The 23,461-nt window shown below is 47.8% G+C and overlaps 1 protein-coding gene and 1 long non-coding RNA gene across 3 annotated transcripts in view; both read left to right on the top strand.

Moving 5' to 3' along the window:
* The window catches only part of LOC143738655 (tripartite motif-containing protein 16-like), a 74,315-nt gene that overhangs the window by 39,254 nt on the left and 11,600 nt on the right, over positions 1-23,461 (top strand). The gene's annotated exons all lie outside the window — the stretch shown is intronic.
* On the top strand, positions 947-22,558 carry LOC143738691 (uncharacterized). The gene is made up of 4 exons (XR_013203943.1): positions 947-1,018; positions 2,542-2,581; positions 2,680-2,728; positions 22,467-22,558. It is a non-coding gene; the product is annotated as an uncharacterized LOC143738691 (long non-coding RNA).

The raw sequence follows: 23,461 nt of genomic DNA, 5'->3' as shown, positions 1-23,461 counted from the left end.
TTTAGAAGAAATAAAAGACTTTCACAAAGTTGTCAGTTTTGAGTGATGGTGCAAAAGAATCATTGAATCAGAGGTTTCATTGTCTCAAGGCACACTATACATACTAAACATATACATAAACATAGGCTATTCATACATTTACTATAACAGTTTTAACAGTGTGTGTGATAATTCAAAAATAAGGAATCATTCACAATTCATATTTGCTAATAGACTGAATCAAAACAAGTTGTCATATACACTAGGATGAGTTGAGGGCGAGTGAATCATGGAGATGGGTCTGTCTGCGGACTGCAAGAGAAGGCTGTAACAGGAGGTTGTCCGAATCACACAGAACCACACAATATGTCAAACTCAATACGAGATGTTGTCGGTAAGATGGCAGCTCGTATAGAGACAACGGTAAGAATATTTTCCAGAGATAACCGCTTAAATAAGTAATATTGCCGGTTTTTACATTGTAGCAAGAGCAGAGCAAAGCGTTTGAGCTTGTCAATCCGCAGATGCAACACAACACAGTAGTAGATCGCCCTGGAGTGATCACTTGCCATTATTAAAATGTAAATGCGTGGGTAAGATGTCATCTAATAAATGTAAATGCATAGATGTCGCCTAATTTATTGTTTTCTATACCAGTTTACGACTGGTTCCTTGTTGATTTTTGTGCAGCTTTGGTGCTTTGGTGCTTCATCCATAGGCGTCGATTTCGGTGGGGACAGTGCACTCAAAAAAATGATAAAAGCCTAGAGGTGACACATTTAAATATAATTAGCTTTATTTAAATATATCTATTTAAGATCATATGTAAATATATATTTGGTTTAACTAAAAATGTATTAATAGCTCCACCTATGAGATTGATTTACGTTGGATCGCCAAAAAAAGTGTCATACAGGACCACCCTTTGCGCATGTGTGGGACAGCGCGCTCTTTTCGTCCATCTCTCCATCCTCTGGGTGCAACGCCAAGGCAACGTTTGGTGGACGAGACTACATAAAAGGCGAATATCCACTACTTGGTAAGTATTTATTTGTTGTAGTTGATTAGAAAGTATCTTACTGTCAAATATCGTTAATACAGTAATATTGACCGAAATGTGTGCATCAGTTAAGCAAGCCTAATTTCACTCTTCAAAGTTGAAGGGAGTTGGCTGGCTAACGTTAACTTATGGTGGTTAGCTAGTGCTACTTTTGTACTTTTAACGTTGGTCACGTTGACTGCTTTGGTTAACTTATGTGTTGTTCTTCGTCGCCGCAATTTTGGACCGGGCAAAACTGGCCTGTAGACAAATAAAAGTAAAGAAGAGATGCCGAATTTCTGTTGCGTGTGTGTCCAATATGGCGGCGAAAAGCGTTAGCAGCCAAGGCCCGAACGGTCAATACCACAACGTTAACGTTAGTTTAAATATCTATGGCTTGTTCGGTATTTATGCATTTAGGCTGTAGGTAGACAAGTTATGTCGGCCTGCTGAGACCAGGCTACACACTGGGTAACTTAGCTGCGTTTTTTCTGCCATTTGTCATTAATGGCGGCCAGTGTTATATTTGTCATTATTTTCGTCAACGACATTTTTTCACAGACGAAAACGAGACGATAACCAAATAAAATCTAGTTTTGAATTACAAAAACTATGACTATGAACTATGATATCAACTAATAAAAACTAGACGAAAATGTTAAATAGTGACTATTTGGGAAGCGATCCAGTCAGAACTGATGTCCTGCATTTGTGCTAGATGCATACATTTGTACTGTAACGTGCTGATCTACTCAGCGGTCTCATAAAACATTAAAAAATGTAAACGTCTGGGAGAATGAGTAGAGCAGACATATAGATCTGAATAAGAGTGACGACGCAAAAAAGAGCTCTATTCGGTACGGTTCTCTATGCGCACACACCCGACCCTAAGCGTGCAGCCATGCACATAGACACCTATACAGCGCGCGAGTCCTAAACTGAGCTCTCTTTCGTGTCTGAATGGACAAATACACACAACATTATGTCTAAATGTCCGTTTTGGAGAGTATTTACGTACACTATTTTGGTTATGTCTTAAACAGTTGTGAGTGTATTGGATGTGCAATTGGATCCGCATGTCATTGGACATGATCCGATGTCTTAAAGTGACAGTGGGTAATAAACCTAATGTGGTCTGTGTCCTTAATTTTGATCAAGCAACAAAAGAAAAAGAGAAAAGCATTCACTGTTTGTTAATAGCTTTAATAATTATTAATTATATCTAATTCATACAAATACATATGTCTGCTTGAAAGAATAATGTATGCAAGTTCTAAAGAATTCATATATCATTTATTGAAAAGAAGACTGTGTTTTAAAGTCACAGTAGTTAAATCTGTATCTGTATTGGATGTTAAAACTTAAAAATCATTCAAATTAATAGGTTAATATTGTAGGTTGAAGTAGAACACCTATGTACTAACGTGTTTGATTATAATTAATAATTACTTTTATTTGGATACATCACCTGAGTAGTTCCTCCATTGCTCACACCTCTAATATATGTATCGTATCTTTTGCAGTTCAAGTTGAAAAGCAGTTTGTGGCAACCTCCTATTGATGGTAGGTATAAGACTAACATTACTTGCTCAATGCTAGCACAAACTGATTTGCATCATTGTCATGTGATATGTGCTAATTGTCTTTATTCTCCTTTTTAGGATTATGAATGTGGCTGTGCAAAGAATGCAGTTTGCAATTAGCTAGCAGGTATTTGTTGTTGCAACATTTTAGGCAGGTTCATGGGCACTTAAGGGGCAGTTATCGCTATCCATGTCCATACACCGATTGCCCCTGTACCTTTAATACATGGAGTAAGCTATTAAATCACACATACAAAAGTCATGGAAAACATCAAGGTCCAAACTCAGTAGAAGGGTCTACATTCTAGTGTCACGTGTGCTCATGCAGAGAACTAGCAACTGAAAGAGCTTTTTTCCAACACATAAATGGACATGTCAGGCATGATGAAACGGTTCATTGTATGTTCCTAGGATGCACATTTAAAACGTCTCAGGTTACGACTGTAACCTATGTTCCCTGAGAACAGGGAACGAGACAATACGTCAACGACGCTATGGGGAACGCCTCAGGCGTGACAGGTGTCTGAAATCACTATCAAATCACGTCAATCATATTGACCGGCGACAGCCCGTGAATCATTAGCGTGAATGATTAACGTGCGACCTGGAAGTATAAAGGGGCGCCTTGCAAACATGACAAATCACCTTATCGTCTGAAGGGACTGTACGGTAGGCAAGCCCCGCGGCATGGCAGGGAGACGTATTGTCTCGTTCCCTGTTCTCAGGGAACATAGGTTACAGTCGTAACCTGAGACGTTCCCTTTCGAAGGGAACTCAACAATACGTCAACGACGCTATGGGGAACGATATACCAACGCCGCCATGCTAAGGGGAGTGCATGCCAAGTGGCAGTGACAACTGTCAGAACCAGCAACTTCAAATGAAACGCTAGAACCACTCACCCTCAGGTCACACTGGGCTGTCAGTGACAGCATTCCCTACGGTCATAGCCCAAGCTACAGCCTCACAGAAAAAACCTTCATAAACATGGTTAAATGAAAGGTCTACCTGGGCCGGCTCCGGGCCTGGAACCTCAGCTTCCAATTAGAAGGGGTCCCTTCTAGGGAATGTGGCTAGGGAACCCAAGGGAACCCCAGCCAGTCACTATTCAGGGGAACGTACTCACCCCGAAATGCCACCAGGACGGCCTGACCTGGCGCCAGTACATAGACACTTAGTCTGGCCAAATCCTGTCTGTCTGAAGACAGAGCCTCTGGACAAATGCCTTAAGTAAGGCATCCAACCCGAGGGACTGCGAAGCTGGCAGTGAACCACTCGGCCCTGATCTCAGAGACGGGATATCCCGGAGAGTATGACTCAGCATAGTGCTTTCCGACCCTTGCTAGCGAGGGGAGTTTCTCTACTCGATCCACGGATCAACCCAGTGTCTGTGTTTCAAAACACTGAGGAGGCCTGTGAAGGCCTAAGGGCTGATCTAACTGGGAGGCCTCACGAGAGGCCTACGACCGTCTGACCAGACTCAGGAAGCCGCATGCTCAAAGAGACCCTCATGAGGGGAGCACACGGTCTGCCTGATAGGCAAACCAGGCTGTAGGCAGAAAAGGTTCCGGGAGGGAACCTTTAGCAGAGAATGAACACTTTAGCGAGCCAGGGCGCAAGCTCGCCTTCAGCAGCTGCCTATTAAGGCTAGCTGAAGCTGATAGCAAGAGACCACTAGCTTCATAAACCCAGCACCACTAGGGAGCGTTACAGGGAGGCCCGGAGAGGCCTACTACCTGATCCTTTAGGGAGGCCAAGAGAGGCCTACTACCTGATAACCACAGTACGTGGGAACTCCTCCTTCAGGGAGGCCCGGTGAGGCCTGCTACCTTACAACCACAGTATGTGGGGAGCTCACCTTCAGGGAGGCCTGGTGAGGCCTACTACCTGGTCACCACTATCTGTGGGAACTCACCTTCAGGGAGGCCTGGTGAGGCCTACTACCTGACCGTTCTCATTCAAGGAGGCCTGGAGGAGCCTACTACCTGATAATCACAGCATGTGGGAACTCACCTTCAGGGAGGCCTGGTGAGGCCTACTACCTGACAGCCAAAATATTTGGGAGCCCACATCCAGGGAGGCCCAGAGCGGCCTACTACCTGACAGCCACAATATTTGGGAGCTCACATTCAGGGAGGCCCAGAGAGGCCTACTACCTGATAGCCAACGTAAGTGGGAATTCGCCTTCAGGTCGGCCGGGTGAGGCCTACTACCTGATAACCATCTTAAGTGGGAATTCACCTTCAGGGAGGCCTGAGTGGCCTACTACCTGATAACCACTGGTAGCTTTTAGCCCTGAGTCCGGGTGAAAGTATAAGGTGGCCTGCTAAGGCCAGCCAGCTGGGGACTCGCCTATCAGGGAGGCCTGGTCGGGCCTACTAGCTAATAGCAAGTCATATTCTGCCATAAAGTACACTGTTGGAAACCATATTACACAGCATAATTCACTAATGGGCTTCCAGTAGCGCTATAAGGTATGTCCCACAATGTTGGGACTCACCTCCGAGGAGGCCTGTTTAAGGCCTACTACCCATCAGTGAGTCAACTGCCCGAACCACCAAGGCCAACCACGTAAAGTGAGCTGGCCTACAGTGCCCTCTGGGGGGCTGTCCAATCAAGGAGGCCTGCTGAGGCCTACTACCTAATGGCGCAGCCTTCGTTGGCAGAAAAACTGTTTACACAGCGCCTACAGCATCCTGGTGCCTAATCACATTGCCCATGGCAGTGTACTCCGCAAGAAAGCTAGCACCCTTAAAACAAGGGGAGTACAACATACGCCACTCTGCCTCAACGGAGGCCCCAGTTAGTCAGGGGCCTACCATCTATGCATGGGCGTCAGCTCAGGGCAATGCTCTGGCTTCAGGGGAGCGTACTTCGACCAAAGAAGAAGTGAAGCTTACTTCATACTCGACCCGAGCCATAGTGGTGCGAGGTGGGATAAAACAGAACTGGGAGTGAAGTGGTCAGACCTACCCTGTATCAAAGGGGAATACTCACACCTCACCCTGAGGTTACCAGGGTGCGGGCCTGCCAGCGGCTCTAGGGGTGACAGAAATGTATCTGTGCCCAACCTAGGGGAGTGGGGCTTGAATGAAAGCCAACCACCTACAACCTAGCGCTCGAGCAGTAGCTCAGCGAGGTGAGTGAAGCCTAAACTGGCGGCCTAAATCCGTAGGCCAGTTCTGCATGGCAGAGTCGGGCAGGAAACCCAGTCTTCTTCGTGAAGCGAAAGACGGCCTAACCCTGCTCAATAAAGACATATATACCACGGAGGCCTGTTTGAGGCCTACCATGTCCTTACAAACCATCCTCAGCACCACGCTGCATTACTCTAGGCACCCCAGAATGCAGAGAAGGGGGCGGGCCTTGGCCTAACGACTCCCACGGGAGGAGGCTGTTTATACAGGGATGCTAGAAACCAACATTCACACAGTGAAGGGTCAGAGGAAGAAATGCTAAAAAAATTTTTTGCAGAGCGCCTCTATTATCCCTGGCACAGCCTAGGCCAGCTACAGAGGTGGCCCTGGTGAGGGCCAGCCTGCAAGCATAGATCAATCTGAGGGCTCGGAGGAGCCACAGCCTTACTAAAGAATATAGTCTGTATTATTCCACACAAAGGGCTGCAGAATCGCTCAGCCTAATGAAACCCAAACAGAGCTCAAGGGGCGAAATACTCAGGAAGAAGTCAACGGACCCGTGGGCCGGACATAAGATCTATCTGAAGCTCTAGCGTCAGTCAACACTCTAAGTAAAAAATTCTGAGAGAGAGACCAACTACTCTACCCTGAGGTGGCTAACAGCCCGAAGGCTAACATAGTTATCGTTCTGGCCACCTAACGGGGAACTTCAGGGCCCTAATGATCCAGGAAACTTCTCTTACCTTATTACCTTGACATGACCCCATAGCTCTATACAGGGAACGAGGTCTGTAGAGAGATACATCTCGGAATTTTAATTCACCAAAAAAAATTACTCTTAAAAGACCAGTCAGCTCACCTGCGGCGTGCGGAGTGAAGACTCGCCAGATAGTTCTTTATGACCCTGGGGTCCACCACTTTACATGCCTGAAAGAGGCGTGTCTACTAGCCAAGCCTAGGCGGGCCATTGGAACATCGTTCTTATCATAGGCCCAGCCCCAGGCCTGATGTAATGAACGTCTGGGGAGTCAGAAGAGAGGAGAGGGCTGGATTTCTTTTTAATGAAGCCCTCCGGGGAGATTACCCTCAGATCCCTCTTCTTGCGGGAGTCACGCCTCTTCTGCGCCCTGTTCCTCCACGGAAGGGGCGCACGAGAGGCGACACTGGCTCTCTGGCCCTGTCTACGGTCCTCGGACCGTGAAGGGCCAGGCCCTCCCGCCTGCCTGGGTGTGGAACCGGATCTCAGCGGTATGCAGGATCCTGCAGCAGGTCGGCCTGATATGCCTGCAGCACCGCCATAGTGTGCAGGGAAGCACCAGCCTGAACCGCTGTCGTGTATGCTCTGCCATTCAAACGTGCTGTTGACTTTAGCGGTTTGGATGGCAGGGTTGGAGCTCTCAGTGTCGACGCCTGCCCAGACACGAGATAGTTCGCAAACGACTCGTCAAATGGGCGGCATCGACACATACCCATGCTCTGCGATCCCCTCAACATCAGCGAAATTAACCCGCTGATGTCGGTGAATACAGGCAGAGTATGGGCTCTTCCATGCCCTCTCGATCTCCGTGTGAAGATCAGGAAGGAATGGAAGGCTCACCTGAGCTGGTGTGTATGGCAGGGGAGAAACCGATCGCCAAGCCTACCGCGAGCGGTCTCTCCTCTATCGCGTCGCCATGGCAGCTACAGCCTGTTGGCGGCGCGCTCCACAACATCCACCAGGTCTGCATACACGGGGCAGGGTGGCTGAGAGGGTTCAGGATCTACCTGATTATAAACCTCCTCAGCCATCTCCTGCTCGTCCTGAAGAGCAGCAACTGCAGGAAACCATTGGTGCCTGCAGTTCGCCCTCGTCAGCCGTCGAATCATTTGAGAGGTTTACAGGACTCTCAAGATGATCGATGAGCTCTATCTGGAAGCCCATGATGCAAGTCGCCGCTCTGCCTCGGCACGAGCGGGACCACGCGGACCAGACGTTGAACCCCCTTCACTCGAGAAGAGGGCCAGACGAGAGCAGAGCGTTTTAAGAGAAAAACGCTCACAGTTCACACAGAGGATTCCCTCGAGAACCTCTCGTGCGCGCTCTTCTCCCAGGCAGGAAAAAACACACTCGTGTGCTGTACATTTCATTTTCTTACCGTTTCATTGAGTAGCGTTTTCAAACAGACAGTCCCTGAAGATGATGAGATGATTTGTCATGTTTGCAAGGCGCCCCTTTATACTTCCAGGTCGCACGTTAATCATTCACGCTAATGATTCACGGGCTGTCGCCGGTCAATATGATTGACGTGATTTGATAGTGATTTCAGACACCTGTCACGCCTGAGGCGTTCCCCATAGCGTCGTTGACGTATTGTTGAGTTCCCTTCGAAAGGGAACTAATGTTCATAGTACATTCAACACACACAAAAACAGGAAACATAACCAACATTCATTGAAAGATTTTAAAGCCAATGTCATCAATACCAGTCAGTTACGTCAATCAATCAATTGTGCAGATGAGCCTACAGAGTCTGTGGATTCAGATAATAAAAATGAAACATTAAGTTGTGGTGTGTAGGATTACAAATTTTATTTAAATGTTTAATTTAGATTTCCAATACTATAGTATTTTATGTTGAGAAAGTTTATAAATGATGAGACCAGGAAATCTCTGCAAACGGTAGGGGTTCCCAGCGGGATATTCCTGACTGTCCCGTCTCAGTACGAGAAGGCCATGCCTTTCCTGTTCTCGTGTCTCACCGGGTGAAGAGTCATGCTGAGCAAGTTTGAACACCTGCTATTTTATTACTGAGACCATTTGTCTTGGAGTTTCTGTCTCGGTGCCGGAAATCCTGCCCGTTCTGTTCTCATGTCTCAGCTCATTTACATGCTTTGTTCATCACAATGTTAAGCCCTCCCCCTTGAAATGTATATAAACTACAATGTAAAGTTCCCTTGGTTAGACTTGGGTAAGATTTTGGACGAAGCAGACTACAGCAAATAAAGAATCCTGCTTAAAAGATACCCCCAAGTCTCCTGGTCTTCGCTTCTGAGTTTTTCTACACTTAAGAAGAAAAAGTTCACAACAGGTGATGCTGAAGAATTGTTCCAGCCAAATTTTATTGATGAGAAAATTGGTTACATTTTATTAAAATTAGAAAATATTGTTCACATTCCAAAGGTGGTTATTGATGAGGTCCTTTCTGAACTGCACTACATTTTAAGTATAGCATCTTTTGCCTGTCATAAAATCTGTTGTTTCGGATGTATTCCAGAGTCATAAATTACAAGTTGAAGAGTCAGTAGTGGATGAGGTTTCAACTGCTCTATGCAAATCCAATCCTTTGGGAATAGCTATTGCAAAGGATGGCCCTCTTGCTACTGCGTATAAACGTGCACAGTACTATACCTCTCATTTTGGTGTTTTAGAGCCAATTGAGTATATATTAGATGCCCAGAGGAATAGGACATTTCAATACAGCCCTATATTACAATCTTTGCTTAATTTGCTCTCTCATCAAGCTGTCCTTGAACACTTTAAAACTCAACAAAACCAGCTATTATCTGGTCAAAAAGAGAACAGAACCATAAGAGATGGTGAGTACTATTAACAAAATCCGTTTCTGTCTGATGAAGGTTTGAGAAAAGCAGTAAATCTTTATGTTGATGATTTTGAGATTTGTAACCCTCTTGGGACATCTCGAAAGAAACACAAACTCTGTGGTGTCTACTGGGTTTTAGATAATTTGCCACCAGGTTCCCATTCAACACTAAACTCAGTCTATTTCGCTGTTTTATGCAAATCAGATTATGTGAAGGCCTATGGCTATAAAAAAGTTTTAGAGCCTCTCTTGCCAGATTTGGGTACATTAGAACAGCATGGTGTCTTTGTTTCTCAGCTTGATCAGTTTGTTAAAGGTACTGTTCAGTGTGTAAGCGCTGACAATCTCGGAGCCCACGGAATAGGTGGATTTGTTGAGAGTTTTTCTGGTGGGTCCATATGCAGGTTTTGCACTGGAGACAAATCAGAGTTTCAGACTAAAGATGTCAAATCAGGTGCTTTCACACTCAGAAACAGAGACCTCCATGATGTGCATGTCCAGTCTGCTCAGGAAAATGCAACTATTTGCTGTGGTGTCAAAAAACAGTGTGTTTTAACAGACTACCTTTCTCATTTTCATGTAAGCACTGGCTATCCTCGTGATATTGTGCACGACTGCTTTGAGGGTGTTGTTCCCATTGAACTAGCACACTGTATCAGTTTGTTGATTTCCAAAAAAATTATTCACTCTTGAGGGCCTTAACAAATTGATCCAGACATTTCCGTACAAATGGGGGGACAAAGCCAATCGCCCCCATCCAATATCACGCTTATTCAAAACTAGCAACACTATAGGTGGCAATGCACATGAAAATCGGGCCTCATTCAGATTTCTTCCCTTATTGATTGGACACATTTTACCAGAAGGTGAGCCAGCATGGCAGGTAATTATAGTTCCCTTTCGTAGTCACTCCGAGTTACGTCGGATTACGACGAAATGGGGGTTTCGCTTAGAAGCCTATCACCTTCGAGTGTTAAAAAACGAGCCAATGGCAAAGGACACTGGCAACATGCAGATATGTTTTTGCTTCGGAGCCAAGAGGTCCTCTTCACTCCTGTAAGCCTGATTTCTCTGACTGTCATCGAGTGTCTTCGAGAAGAGCAGCTCTTCAGTCTGTGTTGGTGCAAAGGCGATTTTCCAGCGAGATTCACATTCCTGCCTGCTGATCTGTGCAGTGGTCTGCATCCAGCGTGTGTGTTTCTCCCTGGCAGCTTCAGCACGGGCTGCTGAGCGTCGGCTCACAAAAGAGCTTGCACGGGCACATCTTTTTCAAAATGTCTCCCCCGTGTATTTCTGGGTGCGGTCGTTCTATTTCATCTTCTGATGGGCATGAAAGATGTCTTGCGTGTTTGGGCTTAGATCACGCTAAGGCAGCTTTCATGGGTGAATCATGTTCTCACTGTGGGAACATAACCATCGCTGCGCTGAGATCGAGACTCCATGACCTTACAAGAGGTAGAGTCCCCTCTGCCACATACCACGTACTTCGGCTGGTGGCCAGGGTGATCTGAGGGTGACCGTGTGGAGTTCTGCCCCGACGATTCTTCCTCGGGCCACACCCCCCTCACCAGCGCAGCAACCCGCGAGTTCCTCGGGTGCAGCCGCGGGGCCATCTCCTGATGTGCCTCCCGTCTTATTCGGGGCTCCAGAGGATGATGTGATGTCGATCGCTGCATCACAAGGTGAGCTGGAATCTTCTGGGGATGAAGGCTCGGCTGTGCTGCCGCCATCTGGCGTCCCAGCATTGTCCGAGTCTGACCCGGAACTGACAGCTATACTCTCCCGGGCCACCGCGAGCATTGGGTTAGCATGGAACCCTCCACCCTGTCCTAAGCGCTCGCGGTTGGATGACTGGTTCTTGGGGGCTGCACACGATGACTCTCTTCAGTGCACCCCACCAGTTCCATTCTTCCCGGAGGTGCATGAGGAGGTCACGAGGTCCTGGAAGGCCCCGTTGTCTTCCCATGATCGTTCAGCGGCCTCCTCCGCCTTCTCTTCCCTCGATGAGGCCGTGGCGAATGGGTACACTGGGGTTCCCCCTGTGGAGCGCTCTGTTGTGATGCATTTGTGTCCTCAGAGCGCTTCCACGTGACGTGGTGACCCAAAGCACCCCTCCAAAGCCGGTAGATTTTCGTCTACTCTGGTGGAAAAGTCTTAGAGAGCTGCGGGAACGCCGCCGCCTCGCTGCATGCCATGCTCAAGGAAATGCATGAGGGTAGAGCTGACCAGGGGCTCTTCGATGAGCTGCGTGCCGCCACCGACCTCGCTCTCCGAGCGGCGAAGGTGACCGCACGCTCCCTTGGCCAGGTGATGTCCACAGCTGTGGTCCAGGAACGACATCTGTGGCTTAACCTGGCCGATATGCGGGAGGCTGAGCGGACCCATCTGCTCAACTCGCCCATATCCCAGGCAGGCCTATTCGGCGGTGCAGTCGAGGACTTCGCTCAAAAGTTCTCGGCTTCCCAGAAGCAGACTGAGGCTATAAAGCACATACTGCCCCGGCGGCCAGCTGCTGCCCCCACCCAGCTGCCGGCTCAGTCGTCTCAGTCTGTTCGCTGCCGAGGACGCCCTCCTGCGACTCCCGCCCCTCCGGCTCGGCCCCAGCAGCAGCCTTCACCCGGGCCGCGCCGCGGTGGTGGTCGCAGGAAGGCATCCCAGTCCGCTCAAGCCCTGCCGCCCGCTAAACGCCAGGCCAAGCGGCGCTCCTGATGCGGACAGCTCAGAGATGGGCCACAGTTCCGTCGAGGAGGTGGTAGCAGGGCCACTCCTTCCCCCGGTGGAGGGCCGGGGGAGAATCTTTTGTTCTCCCGCTGCTGGAACGCACGTCCTTCCCTGGTCTCCTCTGTCAGGACGCGGTCTATGATTGTGCCCCCACACCGGGACGCTATGCCTCCCCAGTCTGGGCCAGTCATACCGCCTCGCTGCCTCACCGAGGGTACGTCTGTGGTCCCCTTGACCCCGCTGTTACAGTTCTTGGGAGCCTGGCTTCAGCTTCCCAACCTGTCCCGTTGGGTCACCAGGACCATCAGGCTCGGCTATGCGATTCAGTTTGCGTGATCTCCTCCCCGCTTCCAGGGAGTCCGTTACACCATGGTCGTTGGAAAATGCCCCTGTCATCCGTACGGAAGTCGCAACCTTGCTGGCGAAAGGTGCGATCGAGATCATTTCATTTCCCTCCAGCCGAAATGAAGTCTACAGAAGTCTGAAGGTTCTACAGCCCCTGCTTCATTGTACCGAAGAAATCCGGTGGGTTACGGCCAATCCTGGACCTGCGCGTTTTGAACCGCTCCCTTCACAGGCTTCCGTTCAAAATGCTCTCGGCCAAACGCATTTTCGAATGTGTTCAGCCACAGGATTGGTTTGCAGCGATCGACCTGAAGGACGCCTACTTTCATGTCTCCATTCTTCCTCGACACAGACCGTTTCTTCGGTTTGCTTTCGAGGGGAAGGCATATCAGTACGCGGTTCTCCCCTTCGGGCTAGCCCTGTCTCCTCGCGTCTTTACGAAGGTCATCGAGGCAGCCCTTGTACTGCTTCACTACACGGGGTTTGCGTCCTGAACTATCACGACGACTGGCTGATCCTAGCACACTCTCGAGACCAGGATTGCGAACACAGGCACCTAGTGCTCCGGCACCTAGCTCGTCTGGGCCTTCGGGTCAACTGGGAGAAGGGCAAACTTTGCCCCGTGTAGAGGATTTCTTTTCACTGTTACGAGCGCGCGCGCGCAGTCACTGCTGACTTCCCTGCGTCAAATCCAGAGCAAGAATGCAGTTCCACTGAAACTATTTCAGAGGCTCCTGGGGCATATGGCATCTGCAGTGGCAGCCACTCCGCTCGGGTTGCTTCATATGAGACCGCTTCAGCACTGGCTCCGCGATCGAGTCCCGAGGTGGGCATGGCAACAGGCTACGCTCCGAGTACCAGTTACTCCGACCTGCTGTCAAACTTTCACCCCGTGGTCGAACCTCAGCTTCCTACGGGGCCAGTGTGCACCTAGATCGAGTTTCCAGGCATGTGGTTGTCTCAACAGATGCCTCCACCACGGGCTGGGGTGCCATGTGCAATGGACATGCTGCCGTGGGCTCCTGGACAGGACCCCAGCACCTTCTGCATGTCAATTGCCTCGAGTTGCTGGCAGTACGGTTGGCTCTGCACAGCTTCCATGCCTTTGTCAAGGACCAACACGTACTAGTCCGTTCAGACAATACCGCGACAGCAGCGTACATCAACCGTCAAGGTGGTCTACGCTCCCGCCGTATGTCGCAACTCGCCCGCCACTTCCTCCTATGCAGTCAGAAGCATCTGAGGGTCGCTTCATGCTATTTACATTCCAGGAGACCTGAACTGTGCAGCCGACGAGCTCTCACGGATTCAGCCTCTCTCCGGCGAATGGCGACTCCATCCCCAGTCGCTTCAGCTGATTTGGGAACAGTTCGGAGACGCTCAGGTAGATCTTTTTTCCTCCCACGACTCTTCCCATTGCAGCCTGTTTCATTCCCTGTCCGAGGGCACGCTCGGCACAGATGCACTGGCGCACAGCTGGCCTCCGCAAGTATGCGTTTCCCCCAGTGAGCCTTCTCGCACAGACCCTGTGCAAGATCAGGGAGGACGATGAGCAGGTCATTCTGGTTGCGCCTCATTGGCCCACCCGGACCTGGTTCTCCGAACTTGTACTCCTCGCGACAGCACCTCCCTGGCCAATTCCTATGAGGAAGGACCTCCTTTCTCAGGGATGGGGCACCCTATGGCACCCTCGTCCCGATCTTTGGAACCTCCACGTGTGGTTCCTGGACGGGACGAGGCACGTTTGAGTACCCTACCACCAGCGGTGGTGGCTACCATCACTTCCGCTAGAGCATTGTCCACGAGACATGCCCATGCGTTGAAGTGGAACCTCTTCATCAACTGGTGCTCTTCTCACCGAGAAGACCCCAGGATATGCCCGATCAGTGTCGTGCTTTCCTTCCTGCAAGACGGGTTGGAGCGAAGGCTGTCTCCCTCCAACCTGAAAGTGTATGTCGCCGATATCGCCGCACATCACGATGCAGTTGAAGGTAAGTCCATTGGAAAGCACAACCTGGTCATCAGGTTCCTGAGAGGAGCGAGTAGACTAAATCCTCCTCGCCCTCCTCTCGTTCCCTCTTGGGACCCACTCCACTCGGAGTCTGGGCTCTAGCGCACGGCGCCTCGCTAACAGACATCTGCAGAGCTGCAGGCTGGGCGACACCGAACACATTTACAAGATTCTATAATCTCAGAGTGGAGCCAGTGTCCTCTCGTGTACTTGCTTCAACTAGCCAGTAACTAGGACACGCTCAGGTGTCTTCGCTTGCTCGCCATTCCACTCCTCGGACTGGATACGTGCGATATTTCCTCAGGTGAATTTCCCAGAGAAGCCCTTGGCTCCTCCAGCACTGTTGGCGTTGTTGTGGCAAAAATTCTGTTAAACGTCATCACTGCGTAAGAGACACTCAGAGTCAAATTAATAAAAAGAAAAGTATTTATTCTTGCAAGAATAGGTTCAGTCTAATACACAGAAGTTACGCTGTGCAAGAGAGTGACACACAACAGGAAGATATGAGACAGCCTTTATACTGTTTTCAAGGTTCCTCCTCTCCCGCTGTACCTTTCACCCACTCAGATAAGGTCCTTACTGCTGTTCAGTTTCTACTTAAAGACACAAACTGGTACTGAAATAAACTGGCCAAAACTGACCATCCCTAAGGTCAGAGGTCCTGTCCCATATGTTCCTGAAAAGTCACACACAAGCACGTACACACATATACTTTTATACATTGAATAGGTTCTTTCTCTTATGAGACCTGTTTGGGATCAATCACTATTAAAATTTCCACTACAGCGTCAACACCAAGGTTATGCCGCCGGCAGCTTTCGCAGTTGGCTAAGTGCCTCCATGTGCATGGTCCCCCCACTGGGCTACCCCCCCCCCCCATGTGTATTTCCACTGTAAGCCTCCTTGAGCATGTGTCTTTCCCTCGGCAAGCCACCTTGCCTCCCCTGGAGTTGAAAGATTCCACCCTACGGGCTGGACACTCCAGTGTTTTTCCGTATGTTACCCGCTCTCGGGCCATACGTGTACTCCTAAGACCTCCCTTCGGGCGGGCATGGTTTGCATATTTCCACTGAGATATGCTCCCCAGTGTACCTTTGTATTCCTGTGTTAAGTTGGAGTCCTTCGTCCGTGCCAGTCTCACGACAGGGAGCTCACTCTTACGCAGGGCACTTGAAGACAGCCGAGAAGTGGCGTGATTAGACTGGTACCCCCATTTCGTCGTCATCCGACGTAACTCGGAGTGACTACAAAAGGGAACGTCTCGGTTACGTATGTAACCCTCGTTCCCTGAGTAGGAACGCTGGGTTCAGTCTTGGCTCCTCAGCAGGAAAACATAACTGCATGTTGCCAGCGTCCTTCCATATATACCCACATGGAGGGGCGGAGCTACGCTATGCAAATTCCTCAGACCCATGGTATTTCTTTGCCATTGGCTCTTTTTTAACACAGGAAGGTAATAGGCTTCTAAGCGAAACCCCCATTTCGTCGACATCCAACGTAACGTCTCCGTTCCTTACTCAGGGAACGAGGGTTACATACGTAACCGAGACGATCTTAAGGACAAAGTTGAGTTGGTTGTTGCTCCTGTTCATACAGAGGAAACTGTTGTATATCTTGAGGCCAGAATCTATGATCACAGACACCGCTATATTGAACTCTTTCCAGACATCAAGCTCCCACCAAAATATCACTATTTAGAGCACTATCCACAGATGATTTGTTGCTTTGGACCTCTAATTGCTTTGTGGACTATGAGATTTGAGGCTAAACATAGCTACTTTAAGCAGGTCGCACGTCATACAAATTGCTTTAAGAATATAACTCGTTCACTAGCTATTAAACACACATTCCTACAGTCTCAAGAAATCACTGTTGGAGGTCACAGATGTCTCAATCATGCCTGTTGATGTCCTTAGTGAAGGAGTAGTGTCTACTCTGAACCAGAGATACCCAGATGTGACTGAAGTTCATATAGCAAAAAATGTGTCTTGCAGTGGTATACATTACAGTGAGGGGGTGCTTATTGTACATGGATCTGTAGATGGACTGCCTAAATTTAATAAAACCATTCAGCTGTGCGTTCTGAAGGAGAAGTTGTGTTTTCTAGTGAAAGATGTATGCGCTTGGTATAGGGAGCATTGTGGGGGTTTTGTGCTGTCTGCCTCACCCACTAGAGAGGTTGCCCTAATTGAACTTGATGACTTGGTGGACCCTTATCCCCTTGTGGAATATATGGTTCAGGGTTTGCGTATGGTAATGTTGATAAGATTCATCATCGTTAAAGGTTAGTGTCATTGTTAAACAAAATTAGTATGAGCTCTTGATGCCAGACTTACATAATCTCAAACTGTTTTTTTTTTAAAATCACAAATATAACTAATTTATTGTTTCTTGTCCTCCTCCCTTTTTTCTGCTCTAGATTAAAGGTGTTCCAAAATGGCAAGTCTGGCTGTCCTGCGGATCATTTTTGGTGACGTGTCTGACTCTAGAAAACTGCACCTAGCTTATGGAATTCCGGCATCACTGGAAGAACTACATGTGCTAATAAAGACATTTTTTCAATTGAAAGAGGATTTCCGGATGCAATACATGGATTCTGATTTTAAATGAGTTCATGAACCTTACTTCAGTGTCTGACATTCAAAACAAAAGCACACTGAATATAATCTGTAATCCTATTTTGTTACCTGTGGAGCCCTGCATCACTTTGTACACAGTAGACTCTTTTGGTGAGACCTCGGCTACCACTTGCTCAGAGCCTGAAACCCCTGTTTCGTCAATAGCCTCATCCTGCAGTGACGATACGCTGTACACATCAACACCGCATTTATCCCCAGAAACTCGTGCCCCTACGATTGGCCTCCTGGCCAAAGGTTTTTCTAGTCCCTAAATTCACCTACGAAGCTGAATTTGAACTACAACAGAAAAACACAGAGTTTGAGACCAATGGAACATACTTCAACCCTGGCCCAAAGCTGAAAGTGGTCATCCTTGATGGGCTTGTACAAGAAATGATGAAATACACAAAGTATCCAAAAGACTATCAGTGTGAAGAAGTAGCAGCAGCTTTGACAAGGGCCCATCCTTGTCTGGGGCAGCTGGGATCCAAGACAGGATTTTGGGGATGGAAACAGTCGCTTAAGTATAAAATGCAAAATTTTCGTACGAAACTTGGACGACTGGGACATCCTGAAATCCGTGTGAACTCTTTGAAACACAAACGAGAGGGCCAAGGCAAAGCTGCTGCCAACATCAAGAAGCCTAGAAAGGCTGAAGTTGATTATATTCCTCTGCACCCAAATGGCGAGACCACAGAAAGCTTGGAGAACGAGAGAATTGCTTTATTGTCAGAGCTGAAAAAGCGTGACAATGAAGTGGTGATAAAAGAAAAAATGGGAAAAACCTTCTCCCACAGACGACTAGAGATTGTGGAGCAGAGGCCCCTGATAGAAGATTTCGTAAACAGATGGCCTGCCTTATTCCAGGAGAGTGAAGTAAGTAAATGTGTACATGTACTTATGAGTTGACATTTTTTCTTATCCATTATAACTTTCTGCACAATTGTATTTACTAGTGCTAAAGGTTTACACAGTCGAATCAGAATTGTCAAATCTGGCCTATACTCGATTGATCATCGTGTGTGTATAATCTTGAAAAGCTGCAGAGCTGCAGTCTCTATTCACTAGTCACTGTACACTGTACATTTACAGCTGAACTGAGGATTATTGTTAACCATTGTCTCTCTGCTCACCTGCCATTCACCAGCCTTGTGCTGAGTTGTGCATGTCTGCTGACAATTACATGCGGGTCTTTTCTAACTAGGCTTCTGTTTAAAAATGATTTAATAATCTTTGTGGTTCATCAATTGTGATAAATGATTGGAACATCCTGCAAAGTGCACACAGCCATGCACAACTCGGCACAACACCGGCGCTGCTGGTGCTCGTTTTGTTTTCTTCTTCTACCACACCCGCACATGCAGACTGTACTATGTAAAATCAAACATTAAGCTCCCCAAAGAGCCACAATGGTGGTAATTAACAAATTTTTAAGTGTAAATTGCAGGTTAACCACCACAATCAATGAATGTGTAAATTAAAGTGCTCAATATATATATATATTTGAAAATTTCTGTCTTAAAATGCGTTAAAATAACATTTATTGGGGTTTCTTCTAAGGTAGCGTGTTCCCTTTCGAGGGAACTCGCACTGCGTTGTTGAAAACAACTCTTTGGGGACGCTCCCTTAGCGTGCGCCTCTGAAGCATGAATGAAACTATTCCAATCATGATTGGTGTTGCATCATGACGTAACATGTGACGGCATAACCGGATGCAAAAAAGCGACGCCGGCACACACACACACCAGCTTTTCGCTCTTCAGCAAGCGCTCTCTGTTGTTGTCTGTTCTATTTGGTGTTGTTTGTCAGAAAGAGTGATATATATATATATATATATATATATATATATATATTATATGATGGCGAGTGAGCAGTTCAGGAAGTGTGTGCACCCCTGCCCTAGATATATCACGGGTGGGGACACACATCTGTTGTGTGTGAACTGTTTGGGAGTATAGCACGCCCGGGCAGCTCTCGACGGAGCTGCTTGCGGCGACTGTGAAGCACTATCAATGAAAGTGCTGCGCTCCCGCCTGGCTTGTTTTGACGAGCATGGCCAGGCTCGCGCTCCCCACGGTTGCCCGATGCTTGAGCTCTCTGCTTTCGAGGAAGTGGATGTGCTCAGCATCAAGGCAGATGACCGTGAACAAGACTCGCCCGTTCACGGTCATGCGTATGAGGAGCTTATGGAGGTTGTGACTCGTGCTGTGGCCAGACTCAACATCAGCTGGCCACAAGATGAGCAGGGAACGCAAATAAAGAGTAAATTAGATAAGCGTTTCCTGCAGCAAAGATTACAGCCTCAGCGCCGGGGCTTACCATTTTTCCCCGATCTCCACAAAGAGATCTCGAGATCGTGGGAAAAACCCCATTCATCCCGTCTTTTTAATCCTGCTATCGTTGATTATAGTAATGTTGTAGGGGCACGGGATATGGGTTATGGGAAGATGCCGAAAGTGGAGGAAGCCCTTGCGGGGTACCTCTCTCCTGAAGCGGCATCTTCCCTTAAAGCCTCGGCACTGCCCAGTAAACCATATGGAAGGGCTTATATGGCGGCAGGTCGGGCTGGTTCATGCCTGCATTCAATGGCTATTTTGCAGGCATACCAGGCCGACCTCCTGAAAGACTTGGATGAGGGGGAGGGACCAACACCGGCTGATATTGCTGAACTTCGTAGAGCCACAGATTTGTCTCTCCGGGCTACTAAGGAGACGGCCCGCGCTATTTTTCCGCTCCATGGCAGCTATGGTAGCCATGGAGAGACATCTGTGGCTGAACTTATCAGGCATCAAGGAGAAGGATAAATCGTTTCTCCTTGATGCGCCGCTCTCGTCTTCTTGCCTGTTCGGTGACGCAGTTACATCTGTTGTCGACAGGTTCCAGGAGACGAAGAAACAGTCTGCGGCATTTCAGCAGTTCCTCCCCCGTCGATCTAAACCCAAGTCGAGTAGGGTGGGGCAAAGAGATCAGCCCCAGCCGTCATCGAGCTCCTCATACCGCCAGGAGCAAAAAGAGAGCGTTGCCTCCAGAGCCCCTCCTCCGGGAGCTTGGCAACAGAGGAAACGCTCTCACCCGAAGTCTTCCGGCCAGAAAGGTGACCTGAGAGACATCCTTCAGGCTAGGAGGGCTTCGGGAAAGAGATCCTAGCTGGGGTAGTAGGACCTCTGAGGGCCCATCATCTTCCCAACATATCGGCATGGGTCCTGCGTATAATAAAATTAGGATACAGACTGCAGTTCGGGCACCGCCCCCCCAAATTCTCTTGGGTGGTGAAGACTGCAGTGGTTCCAGAGCAGGCTCGAGTGATGGAACAAGAAGTGCAATCTATGCTGATAAAGGAGGCCATAGAGCGTGTTCTTCCTTCAGACAGGGAGTCCGTGTTTTACAGCCGGTACTTTATAGTTCCAAAAAAGGATGGAGAGCTGAGGCCAATTTTAGATCTAAGACATTTGAACCGTTCTCTGAGGAGGTTCAGGTTCAAAATGCTTACTATTCCCATCATAGAGAATCAAATCAGATCCGAGGACTGGTTTGTCACGATAGATCTAAAAGACGCTTATTTTCACGTATCCATCCTTCCATGTCACAGGAGGTTCCTGAGGTTCGCTTTCGGGGGCGAAGCTTACCAATATCGGGTTCTTCCGTTCGGCCTCGCACTCTCTCCCCGCACATTCACCAAATGCATGGATGCAGCACTAGCTCCATTGAGACTTCAGGGCATCCGCATACTGAATTATATTGATCGTATCGATCGATTATATCGATTATATTATATGTCGTCCTTGGCCACATTCAGAGTTTGGGATTGAGACTCAACACGAAGAAAAACGTGTTGGATCCATCTCAGAGCACAATGTTTTTGGGCGTGGTTTGGAATTCGGTTACGATGCAAGCACGAATGTCTCCTGCACGTATCGAGTCCATTCTGGCTATGGTGTCCGGGATAAGGCTAGGCCAGGCCATCACTGTAAAGCAATTTCAAAGACTGCTGGGCCTCATGGCAGCAGCATCCAACATTATACCTTTGGGCCTTCTTCATATGAGGCCCCTTCAGTGGTGGCTGAAAGCCAAGGGGTTTTCCCCCAAGGGGAATCCTTTCCATATGATCAGAGTAACGCGCAGATGCATTCGTTCTCTAGTAATATGGAAGAAACCTTGGTTCCTGTCCCAAGGGCCAGTGTTAGGAGCGCCATGTCGCCGGAAATCCGTTTCGACAGACGCCTCCCTCACTGGCTGGGGCGCGGTCATGGACGGCCGCTTTGCCAGGAGTCTGTGGCAGGACCATCATCTTTCTTGGCATATAAATTGCCTAGAGATGTTGGCTGTGTTAGGGGGGTTCTGAGGAGCTTCCTCCCAGACATCAAGGGTTACCATGTCATGGTACGATCGGACAATACATCAGTGGTAGCTTATCTGAACCGTCAAGGGGGACTCAGATCGCGCCCCTCTATACAGATTGGCGCATCAGATTATCCTATGGTCCCAAGGGAAACTACTGTCTATCAGGGCAATGTATGTTCCGGGGGTTCAGAATCAGGGAGCAGACATCCTGTCAAGGCAGGGGCTGAGGCCAGGGGAATGGAGACTTCATCCAGACGTAGTGAAGTCGATATGGGAGAGGTTTGGATCGATGGAATTCGTTTTCTCCGCGGTACTTGGAGGATGAGACCGACAACCAGATCCAGGGTTCCTCCAGATCTCCAAGCCTGCCAGTAACACCAGCCTGCTTGGAGTTTGCCCCTGGACGAGTTAAGGCTATCTTGCATCCTAGGCCTGGTCATGTGCCTAAGGTGCCTTCCAACATGGCACGGTCTACGGTTCTGCAGGCATTTCATCCACCGCCTCATGTGTCGGCAGAAGAAGAGAGGCTCCATTTGCTCTGCCCGGTCAGAGCTTTGGGTGTTTACCTTGAGAGGTCCTCTTCTTGGAGGAGGTCGGACCAACTGTTGGTGTGTTTTGGGTCACCTAAGAAGGGAATCCAATGCAGAGTTTATGAGGATCACCACCAAGCCACTGCAGTCAAAGTTCATGTCACAGCTGGACCACTTCTCAAACAAGCTGATGCAGATCTTCAAGAGCAAAGGAGGAGTGAAGGGGCAGAGGATTAAGGAAGTCCTGTCTATAACAGATTCGGTTAGTCGAAATGCATCTAACATCCCTTTGCATTTATTGGGGTGGTTATTGTAAGGTTTTATTGTCCATAGTTGCTTATTTAAACACTTTATAAATGGCCTACTAGTATAGTGCTTTAATCCAAATTATGTTTTTTTAATTTGGTTCATCCACTCACAGACCAATGTAAAACATTGCTTGTTGGGGGCATTTAGGGGTTAGGCATCCTGTTTAGACTGAAATGACCCTCTGATCTTAATTAGACAACCTGCTCCTTCCCTGTGTCACCATAACAAACACATTTGGCTAAATTGTGTCTCATTTTTCACCCCTGCTTCAGCGTGACAACATCAACACCAGGAGGGAGTGTATCCTGAGATGCCTCGTCATCTACCTCAATGAAGATCCAGACACCTTCTTCAAAGAATATCTAGTAAATTCATCACAGTATTTACATATTCTTCCGTCATCAGGTGTGGTAAACTGGACATTTTCAGAGGAGCATTGAAGGACCTACAGAGCTCCGTATCTAATCTCCCGTTGCATTCAATGCAATTCTCTCAACAAAGAATTCACGAGTTCACACTTACATCAATTAAACAGAGTAAAGATTATGTGTATTTGGTGCGTTGTCCTTTCACGATCACGATCCTTTGGTCCTTTCATGATCACATCTCGAGGACGGGGGAGAATTATCACAATGCAAGTCTTCTGAAGCCATTCAATCGCTTTTTGCTGAAATGTTCTCAGTTGTATCTTACAAAATTTGCAGTTCTCCATAAACAAACTTGTCAAGACATTTCATGCCAAGTGGATGCCAAACTCAATTGGTTGGCATAGCCTCTCTAACAACGACACTGAATATGCAGACGAGATTCAAGAGCTAATTTAGCAATGGGTAACTGTATTCAGTGAATAGACACTTAAATTTCATTCTGTTCCAGGGCTATTATAGTTAACTGAAACTCAAATTATATATATTTATACTGTATATATATATATATATATATATATATGTTACTTAAAATAATATAAATGTAGACTGAAATAAAGTTAAATGTTAAACAAATCTATATTTTCATAACAACATATCTCAACAGTAAATATTGACAAAGCAAGTGGAAAATAGTGTTTTTTTTATTAATTATTTATTTATTATAATATTTTTCATAAAATAATTCAACCATATTATTAAAAAATGAATTCCTCATATAGGATAGCTAAAGCAGCATCTAAGCTGTATATGTCCCATATCAAGACATACAGAAATAGAAGTGAAATTGAAGAGAACTACTTTTTGTGTTGTGTCCCTGCTCCATAGGACCTACTTGGTTC

The sequence above is a fragment of the Siphateles boraxobius genome, unplaced genomic scaffold, assembly GCF_051911475.1.
Source record: "Siphateles boraxobius isolate OS27281-9 unplaced genomic scaffold, OSU_SipBor_1 15, whole genome shotgun sequence".
In the NCBI taxonomy this organism is placed as follows: domain Eukaryota; kingdom Metazoa; phylum Chordata; class Actinopteri; order Cypriniformes; family Leuciscidae; genus Siphateles; species Siphateles boraxobius.
This window is presented reverse-complemented; position numbering and strand designations above follow the sequence as displayed.